Source organism: Brachyistius frenatus, unplaced genomic scaffold, assembly GCF_029030835.1.
Source record: "Brachyistius frenatus isolate BFR_SWC_R1_liver_20210118 unplaced genomic scaffold, ASM2903083v1 Contig_15, whole genome shotgun sequence".
In the NCBI taxonomy this organism is placed as follows: domain Eukaryota; kingdom Metazoa; phylum Chordata; class Actinopteri; family Embiotocidae; genus Brachyistius; species Brachyistius frenatus.
In genome coordinates, this window is record NW_027210614.1 from 1207242 (window position 1) to 1234071 (window position 26830).

The following is a 26830-nucleotide window of genomic DNA, read 5'->3' on the forward strand; positions in this document are numbered from 1 at the left end:
CATAGCCTCTGCAAGCAGGATTCTTGTAACTGTGAACAAGATAACATTACCTACCATTCTTTCCTTCTGTCCACAGAAAAGGAGAAAAGCCTTCAATCCTACTTTTCTGCCAGGATCTTATTCTTCATGATGGATTCCTGTTTTTTTGCAGGGTCATCTAATATCAGTGATAAGAGAGCTGTGGTCTCCAGGCAGTTTTGTGGCCCATTAAGTAACACATTCCCCAGGTGGAGCGGAGCAGGAGGCACAACTTGTCGACAGAGATTTGCACTCAGCATTCTCTTAGCTTGCAGTCACCATCTGCCTAACCTCTCAGGTGTTCCAGCAGGAATGTTATGTCCATTCCTATACTTGCTCATTCACCTGCTTCAGGCTGGAATGCATTGTACGTGCACTTCCTATGCTTTAACAATACTACTCAACCGGTTTCCAAACAAGAGTAACATTTATATTTTAATATCCCCCTCTACTTATGAAACTCTGCCCTGTATTACCTGCAACCCTTCAGAAAAAGTCAAGTGATATATTTTTAGAATAATATTAGTCACACAACACAAACACATTTCTCCCTTGTGCATTTTTGTTAGAGTAATAAAGCTTTTTGCCTATTTTTCAACTGGAGAGTTAAATAACAGTACTAATAAATAAAATCTGAGACACACACTACGCATCAGGAAGACGAGGGTTATAAATACAGATGACGAGGATTGCTTGGAAATAACGGCACCCCCTCGAAACAAGTTAAATAAAGAAATAAGAACAACATACGGAAAAGGGAAAAAACTTCCAGTTGCTATCACAACTTAGGGAGCGTCAAGACCCAGTCCAGCTCATCTTAAGAAAGTCTGTTTCCACAATCCTGGGAAAAGTCGCCAACATGGTGACATCATCAACATCAGACATGTAATTAACCTATTGGAGTCATGCAGTCAGGGGGAAGGCAGGACAGCCAGCTTTATAATGACAACCCGTACAACTTACAATTATCTTTCCTCAAAGGACAAACACAGACACATGCACACATGAAACATGCACACACAAAAGGGAGGACCTGCAAAATCTAATGCCTATAAACATACATACCAGCATTCAAGAAAAGGTAAGTAGTAACTAATATGCAACATACAAATGTCATAAAAGCTAGTTTATAACATCTAATTTAGGTTGAAAGGCAACGAGTGTGACTTACAACACAAGTCAGTTAAGATCAGCGCAATATTACGTTTTAAACAAAGATTAATGTTTACTCCAAAAATCCCTACATGGTCATTTCATCATTGAATTACACTTCAAGCAGTGTTTTAAACAAACAGTAAGTGTAAGCGTACTTTACACAAATTTACTGAACTGCCCTGTGATGTTTAATTGCTTATTTTTATATGCCGTTTGTGCCCTGAGTAAGTTAAGACGCTTTGGGAGGCAATAGCATTCATTGAAAACACATTAACCCAGTAAAAGGGTAGCCGGCCCTACAGGGCAACTTTAGCACTCTGAGGAAGCAGGACAAAGACAGAGAATCTAAAATTAAAAGTTACTTAGGACCTGTTAGGGGTTAGGTCAGGCGATGAAAACCATCTGTGCAGATAACAAATCATGAAAGCCTTTCCTCTATAACAAGAGTCAACAAAAATAGGAATAGGGTGAGCAATCCTGATGCTTTCCTTTTCAGTTCTGGCTCAGTTTTTATATCATGAAGACATTCTGTGAGTGTTTGGATAAACGACAGCTTCCATTTTTACAAGTTCTATTAATATGGGCTTGAGGTGGATGATTCATTGTGAACCAGACCTGGGTTTTGTCAGCCTAACTGGTTCCATGAAGACAGAGGTTAACTTTTTCCACAGATACAGATCTATCTAACAACTATGACCGGCACACATTTATCTGTTTAAAGCCTTTACTGTGCCCCGGTGAACTTTTCTGTTCGTTATTCCTTTTGAGGTTACCTGTTGTGTGAGCCAGGAAAAATAACTATAAAAGCACAGTGCTGAGCAGAGAAGTAACCACACTGTTGTACCATTTGGGGGCTTCAATGGTTTTGCATGAGGCTAGATTAGGTGATGCCGAGTCAAATGATGTAACTGGCGCCTAATGTGAGGAAACATAGGTGATCCTTTACTGCCCTCCACCATGGAAAGATCATATCAAAGAGGGAGAATCATACAGTGGACTCTAAATGAACATTGTCTCCAGCTTATCTCCCCCTTTACTGGGCTGGGGTAGGGATGGCTGCACAGAGATTGTCACAGCTGAGCTGAGGTAAGTATCACGCCAGGTTTGGTGTGGTTAGCTTAGACCCAGGGAGCCTTAAGAGTAAAGAGGGCTCTAAGTTAGTTTTAATAGGCACATTATTTCTACCCCTAACACCCGCACAGGCTCCACTCTGAGCCATTGGCTGTTTGAAGTTGGTAACAGCTGTAGTGTTCCAGCCTTTATTTAGAGGTCAGCACACTGACTTCACTTAAAAGGAGAGTGGGACTAAAGGAGAGAGAGAGAAAGAAAGAAGAGAAGGCAGTGGGAGGAGAAATAAAGAACAGAGAGAGAGTGAGAGGTGAAAGAAGGAGTTAAAAAAAGAAAGAGTTACTAGTGTGGCGAGGGATTAGCTGAGGGAGAGGTTAAAAGTTTGTGGAGTTGCATCTGGCCTCCTGCCTGCTCTGTTGTTTATTGCCGCTGGCGTGAAGATCTGGTGCCAACATTAACCGCACCTGAACCACTCTACAGCACACACACACACACACACACACACACACACACACACACACACACACACACACACACACACACACACACACACACACACAGAGAGAGAGAGAGAGAGAGAGAGAGAGAGAGAGAGAGAGAGAGAGAAAACAGGACGAGGCATGCGCACAGCCTGCACTTTACTCCAATGCTTTGGCAAGACATTACAGTACACCAGCTTTTTCTCCTCTTTATATCAAAATGTGAGCGCGCGCGTGTGTGTGTGTGTGTGTGTGTGTGTGTGTGTGTGTGTGTGTGTGTGTGTGTGTGTGTGTGTGTGTGTGTGTGCGTGCGTGCGTGCGTGCGTGCGTGCGTGTGTGTGAACTACACTTGCAGATGCCAAGTCATGACTTCTCATTTGTTAATCCCCCCCTTGCTCCTATTACCCTCTTCTTTCCCTTTCCATCTTTGTGCTCTGTCACTCTGGATGACTGCCTGGCTGCAAAGCCCCAACTCGCCTCAGCCAAATCTTTCTAACTTGGTCGCCCGAAGCCTGGCTCGACAACAGTTCCAAATCTGCTCAAACTTCCACAATATGTTCAGTGAACACGAGACAGATGGGAGTTCTCATGCTCCATATAAGAGTCCTATGTGCCATCAGCCAGTAATATAACACTGACTGGACCAGAGAAATACACAGGGTCACTGTGGGCAGAAATCACACAAAGAAGAATGCGAGGATGCCACCCACCGCAAAGCCATGGGACAGACCCTTCTCTGTTCAACTTCTCTCTTTCACTGGAATTCCCCATAATAATGTACCAGCTTACACAGTGTAGCACGTGCACACATCAGCATGTACACAGACACATGCTAAAGTATGGGGACACATTAGGGTCTGGAGAAAAAAGAAAGAGAGTTTGGAAGAGGACGGTTAGAAGACGTTGGGGGTTGAGGGCAGGGTATTCCTTCTGCCCCAGGCACTATAGACAAGCCTGGCAGCCAATTAGTGCAAGAAACCATCCCCACCACCCCACGCCCCTCACCACCTCCCCTCTGCTCAACCCTGCGCCCTGGTCTTCTGAACTTGGTATGGTCAGGGCTGGAATGTTGAAGCAGGTCATGTTCACATGCACATCAAAAGCGATTAAGTACAAGCCTCCTGGATTAAGATGAGTCTGTAGACCTTCACATCTTGGGCTAACCTCTCGAAAGCACTTGGCTTCCTCCTGACACAACAGTATCCGAGTTCATTTTGGCCTGACACAGGCCCCTCCTTTGCTTGTGGAAGTAATACCAGATTACAGAGCAACTGTTGTTAAATGTTGATATAATGTGTTTTTCTTGTTCTTTTTTCCCCCCTCTCTTTGTTTGCACAGCTGTTCTTTAACAGCGGGTCATCTCACTGTTCTGCTCTTGTATGGCTTACTTTGTGCAAAACTGACGTCTCATTTCAGTTTAATATACATGAAATACATTTACAGATTGCCTGTGAGGGGGGGAGGCTTTTTTCATGAAGACTGTGGAATTGAATCAATGTGTATATGTGGCACACTTTAACCTGTAAGGGGCTACCTTCTCTCCTTAATTTTCCTCCTGCTCTGTCTCTCCACTAAGCCCCAGCTGTGCATGGTTTGGCAGACTCTTCCTAAATAGTAATGTGAGGGTTAACTTATCCCTCTGTGACTCAGTAATATGGGACATGTCCTGACAGGCGACCCACAACTCAAACACACCGTACAGGGATCTGCACAGCCCACAAAAAGGGTGATTTTCACCAGAGCAAGAAGGTCTTAGAAAAACAAAATGAGAAGAAGAAAGATGAACACCTCCTTGACAACATTCTTTTCTTTGTTGAATCAAAGCAGGCAAAGATAAAAGAAGGACCCATCAAAACACCCATTCATAAAACATCCCACCTTTAGGTGCTTGTGTGTGTGTGTGTGTGTGTGTGTGTGTGTGTGTGTGTGTGTGTGTGTGTGTGTGTGTGTGTGTGTGTGTGTGTGTGTGTGTGTGTGTGTGTGTGTGTGTGTGTGTGTGTCGGGGGGGGGCATGTGCAGGTCAATGGGCACAGCAAGCTTAGTATATGCAGAGATGTATACAGTGTATTAATTGAAACCTGCACTCTACCTCTCCCCACCCCCACCCCACCCTCTGTGTGTGTGTGTGTGTGTGTGTGTGTGTGTGTGTGTGTGTGTGTGTGTGTGTGTGTGTGTGTGTGTGTGTGTGTGTGTGTGTGTGTGTGTGTGTGTGTGTGTGTGTGTGTGTGTGTGTGTGTACATGTGAGGACCCAGCAGGCTGGAAGCTCTCCCAGGGCCCAGATGCTCTCTGTCAACACCAAGATTCCAGAGAGGAAGCAGGGCTTTACAGCAGCAAGCTGTACACACAGCCAGGACCTGCAAAGACCAGGAGCCAGGAGAGGACAACCTGCTCCATATAAACACAGACCTCCCCGTCTCCTGTCTGAGCCACTGTTTCTGCTTCCTCGCTCATGGTTCAGAACAAGCTAGTAAGCAATGAAACCCTGGGAGTGGGGAATTGAGCCACAGAGTTCCTCTTGCCGGGCTGGGCCCCCTCTCTGCCTGCCACCATCAAGAGGTAAATAGCTATTGGCTGCTCAATAAGTGGCTTCAGTGCGTTGGAGTGAGGGGCCTTTTTTCCTCCACACTCTCCCAGCCTTGACAAGCATGTATTGACAGAGCAGTTACACACTAACCCATTGGGGGAAATCCTCCACATTGTGCCCCAGGCAGCTGATAAATGGAAGTCATACAGTACCTGTAAGCATGATCTCCTACACATAGTCACGCAAAAGTGCATTTGCGCATACACACAGCTCAATACTACCATACTAATGCAAACATAAGTGAGGGTGAAAAGAGGGGCTTCATGATACATAATGTGATGGACCAATAAAGGTGTGGAAAGACAAAGAGAAAAGGAAAAGGGGGATACAAATAAGTACACGGGGGTTTCTGTCTCAGTGCTGACACTGTGGCTTTTTAAGCATCATACAAAAACTAAAATCCATGAGCATGTAGTGCCTCAGGTAGCTGCAGATTATTAGATTACAAAAATTGACAAGGGAGCAAGTTAAATATCGACAATGTTGATAAAAATTCTATTGATAATCACCAACATCGGAAGTACTTTTATGGACCTAAATATAGAACTAGAAAGGAAGAAAGTGAAAAACAAACACAAGACAAAAAAAGTCTCATAGTTCAGCACAGACAAGACTCAATTGTTGTCTGTGCTGAAATATTGGAGAAAGTCTTTGCCATTCTTCATGACTTCATCCTCATTAAATCTTAGCAGCCCACTGCCTCTGTATGTTGTCCTCGCCATATGGGCCATATGTGGGCCACCGCTGCCCAGAAGAGGAGTCAGTGACAGGGCAGGAAAGGAGGAGTCAGAGCTTGAGCCCCCAACATTGGGGAAGCACTGTCTTGTCTCATCCTCTGTCTCCCCTCCACCCCTTTCATGTCTGATCTACTGCTGATAAATAGCTAGGGGTGCAGCACTTGCTTTCACTTTGTGATATGATGTCAGTAACCTTCATTGATCTGCAGGCGGGCAGGCAGGCCTTATCACTGCTTCTCCCTTGTGATATACTGTGATCCAGGGCCCTGACTGCTTTTTAATACACTGCACTTTAGGTAACGGTGTCGCAGGCTAACCACCCCAGCTACTAACACCTGAGGCTGTATTTTACAGCAGCGCTGTGATGGTCAGTGAGATTACACAGAAACTAACTCTGGGAGAGCCTGCCAGCCAAATGATAACACTGGCTAAAGTGGGACAGTGGAGTTGTGGTGTGCGAGGAATTCTGTATTCTGATCAGGCACAGTTCCCAGCACAGTGCATGAACAAGACAGGCAATCGTGGAGATGAAAATTCATAACTATGCATTGTAAAAACTTTCATGTGTTAGTTTAAAACTCTCATCAGGGTCATCAACCCCTTAAAGTTCCCATCTCAAAACTATGACAGACCTCTCTTGCCTCTTGTCGGAACCTTTCAATCCTGCCGCTTTGTGAAAGGTGCACCCTGTGCTGTATTTTTAAGTCTAATCAAGTACCTGTGTCAGAACATAGAGCTTGTGTTGACAGAGCACGAGGCTCTTTGCAGGGCTGAATCAGTGCTGACAGACACTTCCTCCCACCAGATTTATACGTGCACTTACTCTGAGACAACACCTGAGCGGATTGCAGGGAGTTGGACCCACATCATGTGAACTTAAATGAATAAAGTGACACCAATAAAATGGGGTGCAAGATAAGACACTGGCACGCTGCGTAGTGAGATGAAAAACACTTTGTTTTTTTAAGGTGAACATTTGGAAGCAGTGGCCTGCGATCCTATCCTGAATATGGCAGTTGAGACAAATGCAAGCAACACTTACAAAAAGCAAAGGTATATTTAAGTGTAACTTAATAACTTATTATATACGCAGAGGCATACTCCAGCTAACCACCACCCCCATGTACATGGGTTGAAGAAGGCTGCAGATAAAGGAGACTGGACGACTAGAAGGAGAATTATCCCAACTATTGATTTTAGCTGTTGGGTATTACAGAAGGAAACAGCGGGTTTATCAGGCCAGGATCCCTCTGCACTTTCACTAACTAAACGAGTATTTTCCAGGCTTATCAGGCAAAAAGCCTATTACTGATGGTGTCAGCCTCCCCCACAACTAGACAAAGAGAGAGGTTGGCCACCATTATGTAGCCACTGGATGGGTGAGGTTGCATGGCTCTTTTAGGGACCTCTAACACCTACCCATCACTTAACAAACCCAAAAAGAAGTCCATATATGATGCTCCTGTAGGGGTATTGCATATTTTATAATATTTATGTATATTTACAGTTATCTGCTAATGGACTTGTGACCTCCTCAACTATCTGCTCTCCATCTTCCTCTCTCTCTCTCTCTCTCTCTCTCTCTCTCTCTCTCTCTCTGGGTCAATGTCATTTCTATGGCTTCCGCATATGAGGACTATAACCAGAGATAATGGGAAGTGCTATAATCCCTGAGAGGAGCCTAATACCAGCCTTAATCACAGGGAAAGAAAGTATATGTTTTAATTACAGACTAAAAGATCCACAAAGATACCTGTGGGGTACCTATCCCCGGATCCTCGGTGAGCATGTCTTTCTTATCTGTGAAACCTGAGGAAAGCCGTGTTCTCAGTGTGCATGCTGCTCTGTATTAACTGGCATGAATTAAAAGTGCTCTCGTTATTTTAAGATGAAATTATACTCAGAGACATTTTGAATGTATACCCATTTCCCAATATTAATAATGAACAAGAGGAGAGACAGAGAAAATTTCCCTCAGCAATTACTGTGGAAATCCATACACTGATCAATGTGCAATCCCAAGGATTGTCTTAATACATATAAAATATAGACAACACCACATGTGCGTACGAATGTGCATGAATTTATTGTAGCGTAAAATGACCTCAACAAGATGAGAATATTATTGAAGAAATAAAAGCTGGGTGTAATGATTTACATATTTCATCACAGGCACCAATGAAAGTAAGTGATTAAACACACAAGCGAGAAGGAGCGAGCGCAGGAAAGAGGGGGGAGAGAGAGAATATTGACAAGACTGAACAAGACAAACTGCTAAACAGAACAAAATGATAAAGAAATAAAACTACTTCCCACTTGGGTCAGCCGTACTAAAAGTGCATCATGGAATAATAAGACATATTGGATAAATATGTCCACCAGATGCTTTAAACAGTGTTTGTCAAAGCCAGTCTTGTTCTAACTAAAGACTACAAGAAAAGCCTTTATCTAATGTGTCAACACTAAAAGTCCTCATGATCTATTCTACAAGAAGTGAGCTTACAAGTGGTGGGGAATGGCACCAGCAACCAAACCGGAGGAGGACAGAGAATCGCGGCCACACTCGGCACCCACGAAGGGGCAGTGCTCATCTGCCCACCGGCCTGCCTTTATGTCTCCAAGTCAGCCCTGCAATTTGCTTGGAGCGGAGATAAATCTTATCTCAGAGACCTGATTAAGTTTTTAATTTACACTCCAATCAATAGCCCAGGTCTATTGGCAATGTGTCTAAAACTCTATTTACCAAAGGATTCCCTGCTATCAATTGATCAAGGACCCGGCAGCCATAAATTATGGGAACATGTGTGTGTGTGAGAGAGAGAGAAAGAAAGAGAGGCAGAGGGAGACTGAGAGAGAAAAGGTGAAAAAGTAGTGCAAGAGTAAGAAATTGAAAGAGTCAGGCCATGTTTGGTTTATTCTAGGATAGAATATGAGCTGTTGTCTACTTACAGACACTCATTAGAGACTGTTGCAGAGTGACCTGAGAGCAACATAAACACACTTGAAACTCTGCTTAATATGCTTCAACAACACCGGGATCAACATACAGTCTACCTACACTGAACCCATGGCAGAGAGAAGTGGAATCATTATAATTCACTCCCACATGACTTTCAAAAGATTTGCACCCAGAGTGACCATGCTAAATGTCTGGACAAGTGAGACCTCCCACTTCCGTCCCTTTCTGCATGAGTGCCATTATCTGTTTACAGTGCCTACTTTCCCAACGGAACTGTTAAAAAGGAATCTGCTGGGATCTGGTTTCCCCACGCAGAATTCCTGCATGCAGTTTCTCCGCCATGCTCCATAGCATCCTGCCTGGGAAGCTGAGGGAAGGATTTTTTTTTTTTTTAGACCCCCGTTTACACTGCTGTGACATCCAGGAAACAAAGATTTTCTGTTGGTCTTTTTCAGCAGTTCAGATGTTTGTTGAGGATGTGAAAAAAAGGGAAGGATTATCCAAGAACTGTAAAGGTCCAATTAATCTTAACTGAGACCATCTTCACCTGACTTCTGAGCTGGATTGTGTAAGAAGAAAAAAGGCAGTAGCATTCTGATCCAGAGTTAGAGGGCACAGATACAGCTCAGACTCCTCTCTGCTGTTCCAATGCAGAGGAAGTGAATGGGAGGGAAGGGAAGGCAGCGTTATCACCGTGGAGAAAGTGTCGTCATGGCGGTTCTGCTCTGACCCTGCTGACTCGCCGATTCCTTAACATGAGATCATTTTGGACAGCTGACCTCAATATCACTGTGCTCTGAGGATGAAACAGATCCAGTGGAGCTCCTTATTCTCCACACCCTGCCTACAAAACATAAGTGGGACACACATTTAACAGCCATAGACAAAAGTCTCAGTTTTATTCCTGCACCACCATTAACAGGAATTAATAGAACTAAAGTGAACAAGTCGTTGTTTCCTCCGTCCTCACAATTTCCATTGAGACATAAATAAACAAGAGAATAGACCAAATGGGCTTCCCACCACTGGGACGGTCTTTGCACACTCAGATTTAATTTTGCTATTTGGCTCAAGTTTCACTCTCTTACACTCCTGATGTCTGACAAAGCAGATCACACAACATGTGTTGTAACAAGTACAAAACTATTCTCCCAGTTTGTCAACAGGTCAGCTAAAGTAGAATTGCATGTTTTCCAGAAAGTACTTAAAATTACAACATGCAATAATAAGGTAGAAAAATATTGTCGTAACAAATGTTTTGGCGGATGTTATGTACTACTTTGTCATTAGTGGAGAAGCTGTCTGGTAAAATCAGGCATAAACATGTGTCAGAATTACATGTAATTATAGTTGAAAAACTTCCGCATGGGAGTGTGAATCACCTCCGCAGCTGGCTGGCGTGGCAGGAGAGAATACAGTACCCTGCTATCCTCACCTTCATAACTGCAGTGGGGGAGGGGAGCCAAACAGAGGCAGACATGCAGACCAAAGAAGACAGACAGGCTCACACTAAGTCAGAGAGTCCGACTTGCTGGTCCTCTTCTGGATTATCTAAAGAGCCACCGACGGATATGTGTAATCAGCCCCATCCCCATGTTTCTCTCTCACTCTCTGCCTCTCTGGCTAATGTCTCCGCCTGATTCGATTGAGGCAATTAGGCAGTAATCTATAGAGCTAGGGAGTGATGGAAACATTTCCCACTGTCCTCCTCATGTTTCTCAGAGCTGCTATAATTAGCCAACTTTGTTTCTCATTAAACATCAGAGCAGTATTTACATACCCAGATCCAATTTGGCTCTGTAGAGCCCATTCCTTTTAAACCATCATGAAGCCCCGAAACATGTCTGTAAACAAAAGAATGAGGGAGCTGTAATCTGCAATTCAATTTCAATCAAACATTTATATACTATATTGGCAGGACACAATGTGTCTCGTATATACAGGTTACAAAAAAATGTCAGTGTGTTTACAAAACACAGTGGATGATCATTGTAGAGCAGTGTGTTTTTGTGGATGTACTGTAAATGCAGCCCAGGAATGCCAGAGTTGTGGTAAGTTTGATCTCACAAATGGAGGACATTCTTCAATCTTTGATGTCAATGAGCCATCATGGGAACCGGACACACTTATATTCCCCCATGGTTCATACTCAGTCTAAATCAGTTTTGCAACGACCAAAACAGAAATAGGAACATTTAGATCTAGACTGTCTCATTTGAATCCAAGCTAATTATAATATACCGTATTTTTCGGACTATAAGGCGCACTTAAAATCCTTACATTTTCTCAAAAATTGACAGTGCGCCTTATAATCCAGCGCGCCTTATGTATGGTTACTTCTTGTGCTTATTGATCGATTTTATGTGGTACAATGTGCTCAAAAATCTGTCGAAATGTGTAAGTACAACTTTGGTAAGCAACGAAGCTGCTCCGCTCAATGGATATTCGGAGCATTACGGTACACTGTGTCACTACCTGATCGGCCCCGTAACATGAATGTAATGTCTAAACTAAAAGTGCATTCATGTGAGGCAGCCCGCGCCCGGAGTATGCGTTAGCTACAATAAACCAATCAGAGAACAGTATTTAGTACGCTTACCCCCTCCACTTTTTATACATAATACTTACTGTGCTTCAACATTATATTACAGTACATTTACCGGACTGTGTTGTTTTGCTTAATGCGCCTTATAATCCGGTGCGGCTTATGTGTGAACATAGACACGTTAATTCACAGTGCGCCTTATAATCCGGTGCGCCTTATAGTCCGAAAAATAGGGTATCTGATATTAGACAGATGACATAAAGTAAGCATTTAAATTATTACTTTTAAAAATATCTAAAATAAATTCTAACAAGTAGATACTATTTTGTTTTGTTGTTAAGTTAGGCCTTGCAAAGCAAGACACAGAGATGCTGAATGGTTCAGTTTAGAGGAAGAGGCAGAGCACCCTTAAAGTGTGGATCTCTCCTTCAATCTCCTCAAGCCTTTAGCAGCTCTAGACACCACCCAGACTTGTACAGCAATTGTAAACTATTCAGTTGATATGCAAAGCAGCATGGATCATTTTATGTCCCCATGGTAACGCTACTCCTGCTTTGCAAAAATGTAACGATTAATCATAGATTTGATAGCAGTGGACAAAATTATGGCCCCAACATTAATGTGTGTGTATGTTTTTCAAGGCCAGGCATGGAGACATGGTCACTGAATGCAGTGGTTACCACAGACTTTGCAGCTAGTCACAAAGCTTGACTCGCTATGCAGCTGCATTTCTTTGACTTGTTATGTTGATTTTCTGGAACGCACTGGAAACAGTTTGTTACTGCATATCTACCTTTGAGGGCCAAACAAACTCAGTTAGCAGACTCTTAGACAATTAGAGCCCCTTATTTTGTGTGGACTGCTGCGCATTCAACATTAATTTACTTCGACTGTGACAGTGGGCCTTTTTTTTTTTTTTTTTTTACTACTGAAAATAACGACTACACTGTACCAAAAAAAAGTTCACTGTTTTTCTTCATGCCGGCTACTGCCAAAAATAAGTTGCAGCTGTCATCAACCAAATTAAAACTGCAGGTGATGTTTCAAGGTATATTGCATAATGCAACAATAATATATATATATGTTAGTTTTGCTTGGATTTTCTGCTTATCTATGAACTCCTTATGATAGCCTGAATCTACAATGTGTGTGTTGTATACTGTATGTACACTTTTTAACTGGAATTCAGCACAAACAAATGACATCGGCTGAATTCTGACAGCTCTAACAGTTCCAAAGCTTTAATAGCTTAATGTTTGGATGAGAATGAAGCACACAGAAATCCAATCTAGTCCTTTGCTTGCCTGTAGTATGGTGTAGCTTGAATACATATGCAGGAGGACAGCCTGGACTGAAGAGAAGGGTAATTCAATCAGCAGCATTCCAGCATGACACAGATTCGCTTTGTCATTTGTGCATTACCAGTAATTCATCTTTCTAAAAACAGACACTATCTCAACAACAATTTCTTTCAACTCTGATACCTGGCAAAGAGGTGCGTGGAAATGTAATAACAGGTTTTTATTGGCTAGCAGCACAATCCCTTCAGATCTCACCCTATCCGCATAATGTTTCCCTTTCCTGATGTTTCTGAGAAAGCCACTCATGAGATACAAAGGAATTGCTGAAATCACAAGTGACCAGACTTTAACAAAGACTATACGAACATACATATGCACATTGAGTAGTAATGGAATGCATACGTAAACAGTGAGAGGGGTAGGGCTCTATGTAGAAGTCCAGATGGGCTGGCAGGGAGGCCTGTCCTGGGAAAGGGCTGTCCCAATCCCATACGCCCCTTCTCAGTTCCCCTCTGGCCCTGTGTGCAGGACTGCAGCTCGCCCGGCCTGAGCAGCAGAGGGTTAACTGCACTGCCCAGTCACAGGCGTGAAGTGAAACAATGAAATAATGGCAGTGAGTGAACGCTCAAAGGCAGGGGGCACGGTGGGTGTGGGAGGGCGGGGGCACGCCATAGGCTCCTGCAGATGTTGCCCGGGCTTCGGCGGGTCACACAATCACAGTATTAGCATTCCTGATAGAGGGAGCCCGGATTAGGGAGCTGAATGCCTTTCTCAACTCTGTCAGAGTTTTAACACGCCAGAGAAGCAGAGCAGAGGAAGAGAAATCCCAGAAATGTGGTGAGGAAAGGTGGAGACAAGACTATAGGAGAAGAAAAGCACTCTCTAAGACAGTGTTGAGGAAGGCCCAGCTCACAGAGAGAGCAGCACAATGTTGAGGGCAGGAGAGTAGTGGAGAAAAAGGCAAATGCAGAGTAAGATTGACAGACAAATTAAGCCAAATTGACTAAAACAGCTAATGAAACAGTTTAACAAACAGACAATAAAGAGAAATCAAGCATGTGATAATTTAATGGTTTTGTGAGGGTGGCAGAGGGAGTGTATATATGAAACGAAGATTTCTATTTGTGGCTGAATGAGTGAATGAGCATAGACAAACGGCTTTCTTTCTTCTTTGTATGTCTGAGTGAGCGAGGGAGAGTGAGCGAGAGAGCAGAGACAAAAGCTTTTCAGAGTGTATGTGTGCTGTCCTGTCCTTTTTTCCCAGGACAGAGGTCTGGAGAGGCCTCATATTTCTGGCTGCTGTCAGGCCTGGGTGAGAGGCAGAGACAGCAAGGGGGCAGCTGTTTTCTATGAGGTAGCCTGGCTCCCTCACACATGGTCTTTGATCCAGTTTGGCTTCCTTGGCCAACCAAGCTGCACATCCACCCCCCCCCCCTCCCACCCGCCCTTCCAATGTATGTATTCATGTATGAGTATGTGTTTGGGTAAGCCTATGTCAGAGGGAGAGCACATGAAAGTGGGGGTGTAATTAGCGTAGTAAGGGGCACAAGTGGTGGCACACCGTGGAACAAACGGTGAAACTTAAGTGTCAAAATGAAGTGAGAGGCAACGTTAAACCAGGGCTTTTGCTCTCTTCCGCTCTCTTTGTTTTAGTACAAGACAAATAATTTCACAGGAATGCAGCAAGGCCAGTCTGATATGGTTGTGTAGTCAGCAGCGATTTTAGAATATAGAGGAGACGAGTGAATAATAAGATGTTGTAACAAACACACACATTTTGAGAAACACTTCTACAAAGGGAGCGTTCCGTATAATAAAGTAGGCAATGCTGCAGTTCATTTTTGATGGCTGAAGAATAAAAGCAGAGGCGGAGGTGGAGGCAAATAACAGTATCAAAACTGCTACTGATCCAGGTGCCTGCACCTTTGAAAACAGGAGAAGCCTATCCTGTCTCTGTCCAAACCACTAGAACACCAGACCAGATGGTCCTAGAAAGTCGCAAACACCAACCAATTTCAAAGTGTTCTCTCACACACACACACACACACACACACACACACACACACACACACACACACACACACACACACACACACACACACACACACACACACACACACACACACACACACACTTTTTTTAAATGAATTTCTCAATTATAATATTAACAATATTCCTCTTTAATTATAAAACACGATGTACATACCTTCACAATCAATGTCTCATTGTGGTTTTATGACTACAAATAATAACAGCGATTTTTGGCAGAAAAAACAAGAGGAAAACAAACTGTTTGATTCATATTTTAGACTCCTGTTCCATACAATAATAAAAATAGGGCTACCTTTGAATGTGCACCCTTTACTGCAGTATGATTTGTCAGCAGGCACATCTTTACAGGTTTATAGTAGGAGGTTGTACAGTTGGAGAATTTTCTGTGCATCCTGCTGCCATTGTGCTTAGATCCCTGACAACAAAGAAAAAAACAGCAGTGACACCGAAAGCACACAGAAACCTTCATATTTGACAGTTAAGGGAGGTATACTTTTCTCCCCAACCAATGTCTATCAGTGACTCTACAAGTTAATATTTGCTTCTGCCTGCTCATAAATTTGCATTGCATTAGAACCTGACCTAAATGCATTTTTATCACCCAAAGTAATTAGCTGAGCATTAGTTGCAGGAGGGAGAGAGAGAGAGAGAGTACTATAAGGCTGAATACTTCCTGAATGGGTGGTGGCTAGACTAAAGCTACAGCAGGGATGGCTGTGGAGTAAAGCAGAGCTTGGCCACCAGATGAAAAAGGAAGTAAACAGGGCCAGAGTGCTGCCTCTTTAATCTGCTACATTAACTCCAGCACCACAAGGGGAGGAGCCAGCAAGAAGGCAAAAGGCACAGACACACAAAAGGGGAGTGTCAATGAGGGGGTAATAAGGAAAGACAATGAGTAAACAAGCAGGGGAAGTCCAGGCCTGGTGTGCTAGAAACTCCCTGCTTCTTACTGCCTGGCACACACAAAGGCCCTGCTGTAATTAGCCACCCCAATAGGTTGTTTAGCATTTGCATATAAATGCCCTCACAGGCAAACACTAAACACACTGACACAAGCCATGCCCAAAACAGACGTTCGCCACACCTCTACCCCTCCAGGAGGTCTCAGGGGTCCACTTATGTCGGGGTACCCCCTCCCCCCGCCTTGTGCTTGTACCCACTACAGGCAAGCTGGCATCCATTACACAATGGCACACCAGAGTGTTGTAGTACTGAGTTCTTGTTTCTTGCGAGATTGGGAAACACTGTAGCCAGGCTTCCTGTTGAAGGCCAACATACCCATCTGTCATGTGAAAGTACGTTTTGCCCTGACCACAAGACTCAACGAGACAGGGAGTGCAGGTGTCAGTCTGCTGTTTCTAAAAACTCTATGAAGGCAGGAGAGAACAGTATATGTCCATGTGCAATCAAACAGTCGTGCAAATCTACACATGTGCATGTGTACATCTGTGTGGAACAAGGGGTCTCCACACAGTCTGAGGAATGAGTGTTCGGGCCTGATAAGGGTCAGAACATACAGGCTTGTTTAATGTACCCTGTCTGGCAGCAAAAAAGAGAAGTGTTGTAGCTGTATCAGAGTAGATCAAACTGGTAGATTAAAAACAGTGCCAGATCATATTTAGCTAAGGTTTAACAGAAATCGTTTGTTTTCCGCAGACGTTTCATGCATTATTATGATTATGATTATTATTATATGAATAACAATAATAGGACCTGTGCCTCAGTTCTACACTTCCTCTTCTGTCGAATGTTGTTTTGACAATGGCAATTCATGAAAAAAATAAAATTTTTAGAGAGGAAGGAAGTGATGAGACTGGTGTCTGCCCTCCCCCTGCCCTGACCACCGCCTCTCTCTTTTCTCTCTTTCCTCCAAACCATATTCTCTGCAGTGTAAACAAAAGGCTGTGTCATCTACACACTTGTCCTCCTCCTGGTGCTGCTAGGAGGGAAAGAGTTCATTCACAGCTCCTGCACCATACTGCTGCTGCTACTTCCCGTGTTAATCCTCAGCACAGAGGGCAGTTCTACCGGTCTGCTTCTGCTTGCTTGCAAGAGTTTTCCAGTCTTGCTTGTGGCACAGGAAGACCGCAGAACGAGAAGCTATCCGCTGGCATTAAACACTCTTTTTTTCACCTGCCATGTGGCCTGTTGTTCTCCATCAGGGCATGATCCGACATGAGGAAACACCTGGCTCTGACAAAAAGCAGGCAGTAAGAGGAGTCTATTTTACAGCGTTCCTCCCCCTGATACAGATACTTTGCACGAGTTGCAGCAACAACACTGGAAGTAAAGAGGAGATGCTGTCCAAATGACAAAAATATGATATTCTCTGTCAAATGTGCATGATTTAGAATGGCTCTGGGAGAAAACGCACTTTAATGTTGCTTGGAGAAAGAGCAGCACAAGAGGAGAACAGCAGAGCATTTCTTTTCATCAAAGAATTGGCACTTAGCATGTAAAGAGGAGAAAAACTGTTGTAACAGTCAGTATCCGTTTTGAGCCTAGCTCTTACCTCAGGCTGACTTCCTATATGTGGTCAGGGTGTGTTTTATTTTACTGCTTCACACAACAGTGCTTGCTATTTTTTACCACCTGAGTAGAACAGAAAAGTCAGATGTTTAGCTCGACTTGGAAAAGAGAAGAAAATGTCAACTTTAATTAAAACTTAAACTAAAACGTACCAGACGTGCAGGGATACAGCAGATGATGTGGTGGTGTTAGAAAGGATGTTTTAAACTCATTTTATCGTATAAGGTTTTTCTTATGCTTGTGTTGGCTTCCACAGTCAGCTGAACAACTAATAGCTGCATGTATTAACTAGCCCGGGCCCCTATCTTTATTCATTGAACAGTAGGGAAAATGAATGCTATGGTGACCAGACGAGGCGAATGACGTCACAAAGCCGAGGTCACCAGTCTGTTACGGCCGTCTAGCGCTGTGTCAGCCCCTGGGGACCCGCCCCACCCCCTCTGGCCTGGGCCAAATCCCAACTCTGTGGCACTGAACATCAGAATGAAAACCAAACAGTCAAGGAGGGCTCCGTGTCAGATATGTAAACGCCATGGCACTGTCATTGTCATGAGACGTCAGTACAAGACATCAGTTAAAGCATAGCCTGCCTGAGAGGTGGGAAGAGGACCAGCAGACGGGAACGGCAATTAAACTGGATAAATATAATTTTTTTATTTGCTGTATTGGTGTATGGATGTATGTTAGGGAGAGGAAGAGAGTATGTCTCCTCCTCAGGCTGAACACACACACACACACACACACACACACACACACACACACACACACACACACACACACACACACACACACACACACACACACACACACACACACACACACTGCACAACTGTAGTTTTCGGTGTGGCTGTGTGGCAGTCTGCTCCTCTAATCAATTTATTATGAGGCACTGAAGTCCTTATGTTTGTTCATTTAACACAGGGAAAATGAGAAACAGCATTTGTTTTAGGTACAGCGAGACCCAGAGTGAAAGCCACATGCCTTTCGGGAGGAGGAACGCAAGAGAGGAGAAGGATGAAGCGAAGACGCACAAGACAGTGGCACCCTTCAGAATAATGTAGAGATGTACTGCGGAAATGTTTGAGTTAATTGCAGTTTGGTATAACATTTAATGCAGTCTGTATGACACCTGGCATAAATGGTTTGCACTCAGGACAGTGCCAATTATAATTCAGCCGATCAGAGATCTTTCATAAATCCACAGACATGCTCATTGCAACAGCTAGATGCTTATTTGACGAGATGAGATGGGATGGCGACAGAGGCACATGCAGTATATCTTCTTTTTAATTACAATGTCTGCAGAGGTGGGACTCTGCTATAAACAATCATCTGTGCAATCAAACTCAATAACACCAACATTATGCATTATTATAATACATTTTCAAATTGAAAAACTAAATTGTTATACACTTTTATTTTTATAATTATTGCTTGTAAAATAACTGAAAAATGAAAAATAGTGTATAGCATAAGATCTGAGGCATCTAACTCTATCATTTATTCAGCAGCTATAACAGCGTGACTTCTTTATTCGATTTGATAATGATCAGGTGGTGGTCAGATCAGCGTAGATATTTACTGGCATTCACAGAGCCAGACGCACATCACAGGGTACTAAAAAAAAAAAAAAAATCCCATTACCATTCTTCTGAATGTAAAGCTCTAATACTTCAAATCAATTCCATAGATTCTCAAATTATAAAAAAGTGGCATCTTTTAATGTGCTTTTCATAAAGTTAGCAATTTCTCAGCCACATCTAACACTGCAGGTGCAAACAAGACCTTTATATCCATCTTCTATTATATATTCTGATCATGTGTACAGTATTTTGTGTTTGTATGCAAAGCACCAACAAAATCTAAATAAACTAAAATACTCTTCAGGAGTTTGGTATGTGATTTACATGCATTTTCCAGCAAAAAAGAGAAGATATGTGAGCTTATTCGTACAAAACCAAATAATAAAAAGAATCGCAATGTGTGAATAATGAAAATGCATTGCTATAAGAATAAAACAATGTACAGTCTATGTGTGCACTCAGTGTACATTGCACAAAGACAAACAGAGGAAAAAAAGGAAAATATAGCGGCAGAAGCTGAAAGAGAGCTGACATCAGAAGACTACGGAGGCTACAGCACTTAGAGGCCATTTTATTGCTTTGCTGTGGTCAAGTGAGGTGCACCGAGCTCAATTCCACCACAACAATGGCAAAGAGGGCCGCAGAGACAAAAGAGGGCTATCCCTGCTTCTTAACCCCTTCACTACGGGCAGATCAGTCGCCTGGGGCACTGAGGGAACAACACCAGGCCACCTCAGGAGAAGCTAGGGGAATGACAAATAGCAAGTCCTAACTTATGTTCCTACTGTATGACAACGGCTCAAAATGCACACGCACATTATTTCCACAGTAAAAACAATAAATGCACACAAACCCCAAAAGAATATATCATTGGGCAGATGGAGATGGCTGCTTTCCCTGAGCAGGAAGAAGCAGTCAGTAGCTTCACCTCAGCCCTGCCTCACACTGACATACACTGCAGCCTTCTCTCTATGTCCTTCCATCGCTGCCCCTCCCTCTTCGTCTCCCTCTTCGTGTCTCTCTCTCTCTCTCTCTCTCCTCAACTAGGAACATGGACAGGCTACTACACATTTGCAAGTGAATTACACTTTTTGTTGAGATTTCTGTGTGTGTGTGTAAAAATAGGGAAGCGGGTGTGAGAGGGAAAGGGTGCTCCTGCCATCGCTCTTTTCTTTTCTTCTCTATAATCCTGAGGAGGATAAGCTGTGAGGTACACAGAGAGGAAGTGCCATAGAGCTGCCGGGGTCCAGCACAACCCGGCAGTACATTCCTACAGCCCAGCTATCAGACACATATATAGACAGATGCAGCCTAAAACCCTCTCAGACACGCATAACTACTGTTTGTCACAGTCACGGAGTGGAGTGGATGCAGAGCATACACAGAAAGGGAATTCAAATCAGCATGACCTAAATCTGAAATCAAACCTCAGCTTTAACCAGGATCTGAAAGAAGATACAAAATATAATTTTACTAAAAGCTCACAGTGCATGTGCATGTCACATTATAAATTTTAAAAAATTAAAATACATTAAAAATAAATAAATAAATAAAAAAAAAATTTTTAAACTGTCAAACATAAACACTGTTGATCCATCTATTTGCCCCATTGTTACCAAGCATGTTTCGGTAGTAACAGAAGAGAATGATGGCAAGGAGAAAACAAATATGGAGTCAACAGCGGTACAATATTAATATCATCTCCACATCTGGTGGAGCCCCGGTCCACTGACCGACAGTTAAGCTGAGAAGCTGTTAGACAGTGTACAAACACACACAGTGTTTTTGGTACTAATACAAGCTGTGATGTTGCGTCATCGGGTGACCTGGCTGTAAATTAGTGAGGAGAGAAATGACATGCTGATGGCCTGAAACACAAATCACTTGACTGCACTGACACACGTCTTCTGATTTACAAAATAAAATGTTTCCGAATGAACAACATTGTTTAAAATAAGCTTAACCCCAGTGTAAATACACCATGTTTGTTTTAAGTAAATGATAGGAAATTATATCTTAAATACATAGGCCTACTACAAAAGATAATATGGAATATGAAAGCATGAGCTGTGCGGCTGATGTACTGTCAATATTTTAAAGCTGTCACTCTCCCTCCCTCAAACACCCACACGCACACACACTTACATTTCGGTTACACAATGCAGATTTCACAGACACAGATAAACAATGCGAGGGCAGTTATCACTCCACAGAGCACAGTAACATAGAGGAAGAGGAAGAGGATGACAAAGAAATAGGGGAGGACAAAAAAGACGGCGTGTGTGTCGTCAGAGTCACAGGCCAGAGGGGCCCATGTATTGTTCCAGGGCTCAGTGTAGGGAGAGAAAGGCGACCTGGGCCGCCTGTCTAAGCGTCCTCCATGTTTTATGCATTCTGTCCTTTGTGATGATAAGCGCCAGTGCGGAGGGTGGAATGCTGGCCTCCAGGGTCCAAGAGAAGGGTGGGCTTATGGGGGGCTGGGGTGCAGCTCGGTTCAATTTTGCAGCCCGTGGAGTGCTCCCTGTCATCCCTGCCTTGCCCGCATGTAGGCATATGTAGCCTATACAGGCCGAATCCCGTTGTTCCTCCCATCCCTGAACGCAAAAGCTAGCTGCTGCCTCAAATAGGATATATCCACCGTCAGTCATCGCCGCTGTGCCACACACACACACACACACATACGCATACACACACACTGATATTGTCAGTCCTGGACCGGCATGCATCACACAGGTCTTCTACTCAGTCGATACAGCAACCCAGAAATAAAATGATCACTGCTACAACACTGCTATCTAACAAACGGCCTTGTTTGCTACAAAACTGATATTGTACATTTATTACAGAAACAATATTGAGATTCTCGTCAAGGACGCAGATCCACAAACACATTATAATCCCTTACCATGACTACCACCGCATTAATTTAATGTAAGAAATGGAACAGAAATTTGTATAAATTTGTGTCACACATTATTGCACTATTCCATGACAGCTTGTGAATATCCCTCACTGAAGGGGAGAGTCGAAACAGAACCCATACTTTGCTTTTAAACTGAATGAAAAATGATTTTTCTACCCCCCCCCCCCCCCATCTTTCTATTATCAGTATGACTGCTTGATAATCAGTAATGTTGCCTTAGGTCTGCTGTAATTTCAACACTGCCTTACATTTTAGAAAACAGTTCAAAATTAATCAAAATAAGGACTACTAAAACAAAAGCACGTTACAACTAGACCTTGACGTGGCATGTTCAAGAGAAATTACATTTTCAGAATACCAGTATGCCCACAAATCTGAATGCCGCTGTGCACTCAATCATACACACACACACACACGCAGAGATACATGCGCATCATCTCAGTCATAAATCTAGTCTACCACAATGATTTAACCAAGATTGTTAACACGATAACATATTGTGAAAGAGCAAACCACAAAAAAAACCTCGCCAACTTCACTTCAAAAAGGATGACATTGAAAAAGAAGAAAAGCTTAAAAGATGAGAGAAAAGGGAATTTTAAAGAAAAGGGGCGCCTTCTGTGGATAGACAGGAACCCTTTTGGACACTCGGGGCTGCTGGGATTAAGTATCAGGTACAGCATTCATGCACAGCATAAGCATGCTTACACACTTTCACACACACACACACACACACACACACACACACACACACACACACACACACACACACACACACACACACACACACACACACACACACACACACACACACACCTGAGCATGGCATCTCTTCCACTCTCCCTTCCTACTTTCTTGCTCTCCTCTGTGTTGAGCCAAGACCCCGCACCCCCACCCCCACGGTCCTTTATGATATAGCATGACACGTATACTGGCCTCGGCTGCAGGACAACTGGAAGAATTGATCTTCGCTGCACGACCTTGCATATTCAAAACCACACATCAGATTCAAAGGTATCCTCTGTGTCGACTGCTCTCATCTCCACGTCCACGCAACTAATGGTAGAGACAGACACTTAACATTCCTTTCTGATTTCAGAGAGAACGCATCCACACAAAGGTAAACCTATTCATATCTAGAATGCGTTGCCTCTCGTGTATCGAACAGCATGCAGGAGAAAGGCATTCATTTTAACTAACAAGTGACTGTAGTAGAAAAACAAAATAAAAAATAATAATAATGATAATAATATTATTATTAATAATAACAATAATACATTTAAAAAAAATATTAGAAAAAATAATTATATATTTTGCCTTTGAAAGCATATTATGTATATTTTTTTTCTGTATGCATATACGCTTTGTCTGGCACACCAACGTAACTGCTGAATCTACCATGTATGGCCCTAACCTACTGTTCACCCAAAGAGGGCTCTCTCCGACCGAGGACTTGGCAGCGAGCTCCCCCACGGTGTCAGTGCCTGAGCACGGAGAGGTGGGAGTTAAGGAGAGAGATACGCAGAGACACAGAGAATGAGATGGAGAGTGAAAGGGGGAGAGAGAGAGAGAGAGAGAGAGAGAGAGAGAGAGAGAGAGAGAGAGAGAGAGAGAGAAGGAGAGGGAGAGGCACAGTGAGGAGGAGGAGGAGAAGGGGTTATGACAGCCAGAGGCGCTGTCTCCCCTTTATCTGTGTTACCCCCAAACCATGAAACAAGCCTATCCATGACGACTGCGACTCCCTTTATCTCGCTCACCCAACTGGACGTGCAGTTCCCACTCGTACACTCAAATGACATCTGAATTCTCTGAATATACCTGTCATCAAATATTGTAATAGAGGGCAACCGAGTGCAAACAGTGGACAACGGTTTTGTTGCTGTGCAGGATCAATGGCAATTGGACATCTCCACAGTAAAATCCTATCACAGCATTACGACACCAAATACTCGCTTCATGTTACGAATAACAATCAAAACAGCAACAGCACAGAAATAGCAATTCCACCATATGCACCTATTTCATTAATCCTGAGTGTAATCAAGCTTTACCACTAAATGCACAACACTACTATTACAAAGTTGTTGTTTTTTTTAATTATTTGGACCTTGAAAATGAATTTTCTGATAGGCCCAACACATACTTGTGACATGTTCATAATTTCATCTATTTTCTGTAAGTGATGGTTTAAAACAGCAACCTGATGTCACAAACATCTCACTCGGTCCAAATAAATTAAAACAAATTCTAACAATATTAATCAAAATAAACTGATTAGAAAAATACTTGCATGAGAGCAATTATTTATTTATTGCCAACAGATTCATATTTTTTTTCCATTTTATTTCAGTTGATCTGCACCTAATGGCTTTCGACTGATAGAAATATTAAAATGTTTTTTAAAACAAAAATGTATACGAAAATATGGTCTTGATAAACATATTAACCAAAAGGGATGGAAATCATCTGATCACAAGTAATGATTTCAAAATAAAAAAAATTGACCATTTTCAATTATTTTCAAAAAAAAAAAAAAAAAAAAAAAAAAAAAAGGTGTTTGTGGTATAAACCATCACTCTGGTAGCACTTGAACATGAACGGAATACTTCCAGTATCACAATCAGAGATGAGCTTGAGATACTACAGTTAGCAACACCAAACACAACACATGACAATATTTGAAAAAGACTACATAGAAATAAAGCCAGTGACATTCCTATACCTTTTCCTGGAACTGTTATAATTAAACATAAATATGAAAATGAGGCAAGACAGGAAAATCAGACAGGTGAGATGACAGTAAACATTCCGGCTGTCTTTGTTTTGTAACAGAAGAGGGAGAGAGGGAGGAGGAGGACGAGGAGAGGAGTGTTACTGTCTGACAAGGGAGGAAGGGAGATCACTGGTGTTTTGGCACAGCAGCCTACCTGTCCTATATAACACCCACTGGAATCTAAACACACAACTTACTGCTGCAGAAACAAACGGGGGGGAAAAAAGCACTGGGATAAAAAACTACAGAACAAAAAAAAAAAAAAAAAGAGGATGGAAATAAAAATAAATAAGATCACTAATAAAAAAAATTCAAGTCAAAAATAATAATTAGCAAAGATGCCAGTTTCCCCTCTTTCTCACAGTGCTAATCTCTTTCTGTCTGCTTCTCTCCATGCAGTCTGAAAGGTAGGGATCTGTTTACCTGACCTCTTCCCCTGAATGCTCCTCTATGGCCCATGGCTATCTGACCCCTCCTCACTCTTATACCCTCAGCCCCCCTATTTTTTTTTTTTTTTTTTTTGTGTTTTGGTGGAAGGGGGTGGAGAGGTTCTCTCACTGCCTGACAGCCTTTACGTTTAATTTGATTAAACCCGTTACCAGTCTATTTTTCTTTCTCCCATCCTAAAATAAAGCCAAAGTCTTAATCCTACAGATGCTGACAACCGTGCGCGCTTTGTGCGGCACCCAAAACATACCAAGAACCACCATCACCCTTCTCTCCCCGCCAGACCTACTCTCTCCCTCATTATCCTTCGGCTGTTTGCGAGGGGGTTTCCTCTCTTTCTTTTTTACCTCTGGACTCACTCCATGACCCCTGTTCCCCTGTTTCTTGCTGTCTGACCTACCACCCCACCCACCCATCCACCCACACACACACACACACACACACACACACACACACACACACACACACACACACACACACACACACACACACACGCAAGAGCTTCTCACCCCCCTTTCTGTCCCCCCCCCCCCCACCCTCCACGGTACACATATCCTATCAATGCCTCTGCTCGCTCGCAAAACCTCTTTTTTCCTCTCTTTCTCTTCCCGTCGCGAAAAATATCCAAGACTTGCCTTCCTATTCTTGCTGTTTTTCGGAATATAGATGCATCCCTTCTAAAAAAAAAATTAAAAAAAATAATAAAAATAAAAATAAAAAGTAGTCATGATTTTTTTATATTTGTGGAGATTTTCGTCTTGCAATTACACCTAAAAGTCAAGATACAAGCTCCATTTCCGATTTCTTTATTTTTCCGATCATATCCATTTTTGGAGAGATTATCAATGCAGACACAGGCTTTAATAAAGTAGGCTATATTTTTGAAAAAGGCCCCTTCAACTTAGATAAGATGTCTCTTTGCACGCCGTGTTTTCCACCGAGAGTGCAGCCTGCTCTATTTTGGGTATAGGGAAGATATCTTGGGTAGTTTTGACTTTTCCACAAACAACAACAAAAAAAACAACCTCCAAATGTTAACTGGCAAAGCGGTTACTAAATGCATGCACTGACCTACAGGTTTAGCCTGAACCATAGTTTTTACGTTTCCGGCAGTAACTTTGGAATGATTATGTCTGCTTAAGGTCAGACTAATAGGGCGATGTTTTGTTTTGTTTTCTTTCCGGTCAGCATTTCTCGAGGAAAAAAAAAAAAAAAATGTTGTCTTGAAAGTCAGAGAGCTACGGTAGCCAAGTAGTTCGAGGCAGGAGATCGAGCCTGCACGTCTCCGTCCCTAAACCACATGTCTGTTCTCTGTAACGCAGAGACTCTCAGGCTGTCCGTGTACAAGGTCCTGCTGATCCGCTCTTGTCATGAAGGAGACCCGGGGCTCCGTTTTTCTCAACACACCACATTCACATAACACACACACGCTCGCAAACACAAGCCCCGCATGCACGCACGCACGCACGCACACATATACACACACACACACACACACACACACACACACATGTCGATCGATTTGCATGTGACTTCGTCAGTGAATGAGCGAGAATCGACTTAAAAACAACGCTTCAAAGAGGAAAACAGCTATGAAAAATAAAAAAGAAAAGATGGACAAAGTGGGGTAGAGAGGGAAAGTGTAGCTAGAGGAACTAAAGGCAGGGCGGAGGGAT

At 42.9% G+C, this 26830-nt stretch overlaps 1 protein-coding gene across 4 annotated transcripts in view; it reads right to left on the reverse strand.

The window, feature by feature from the left end:
* Positions 1 to 26830, reverse strand: part of zfhx3b (zinc finger homeobox 3b) — a 210358-nt gene that overhangs the window by 110824 nt on the left and 72704 nt on the right. The window contains exon 1 of one of the 4 annotated variants that reach the window (XM_069693482.1): positions 55 to 89. The exons of the other annotated variants lie outside the window; for them this stretch is intronic. The gene's annotated coding sequence lies outside the window, so the exon portion shown is untranslated. Of the gene's footprint in view, positions 1 to 54; positions 90 to 26830 lie in introns of those variants that run through there. 4 annotated transcript variants of the gene reach the window in all.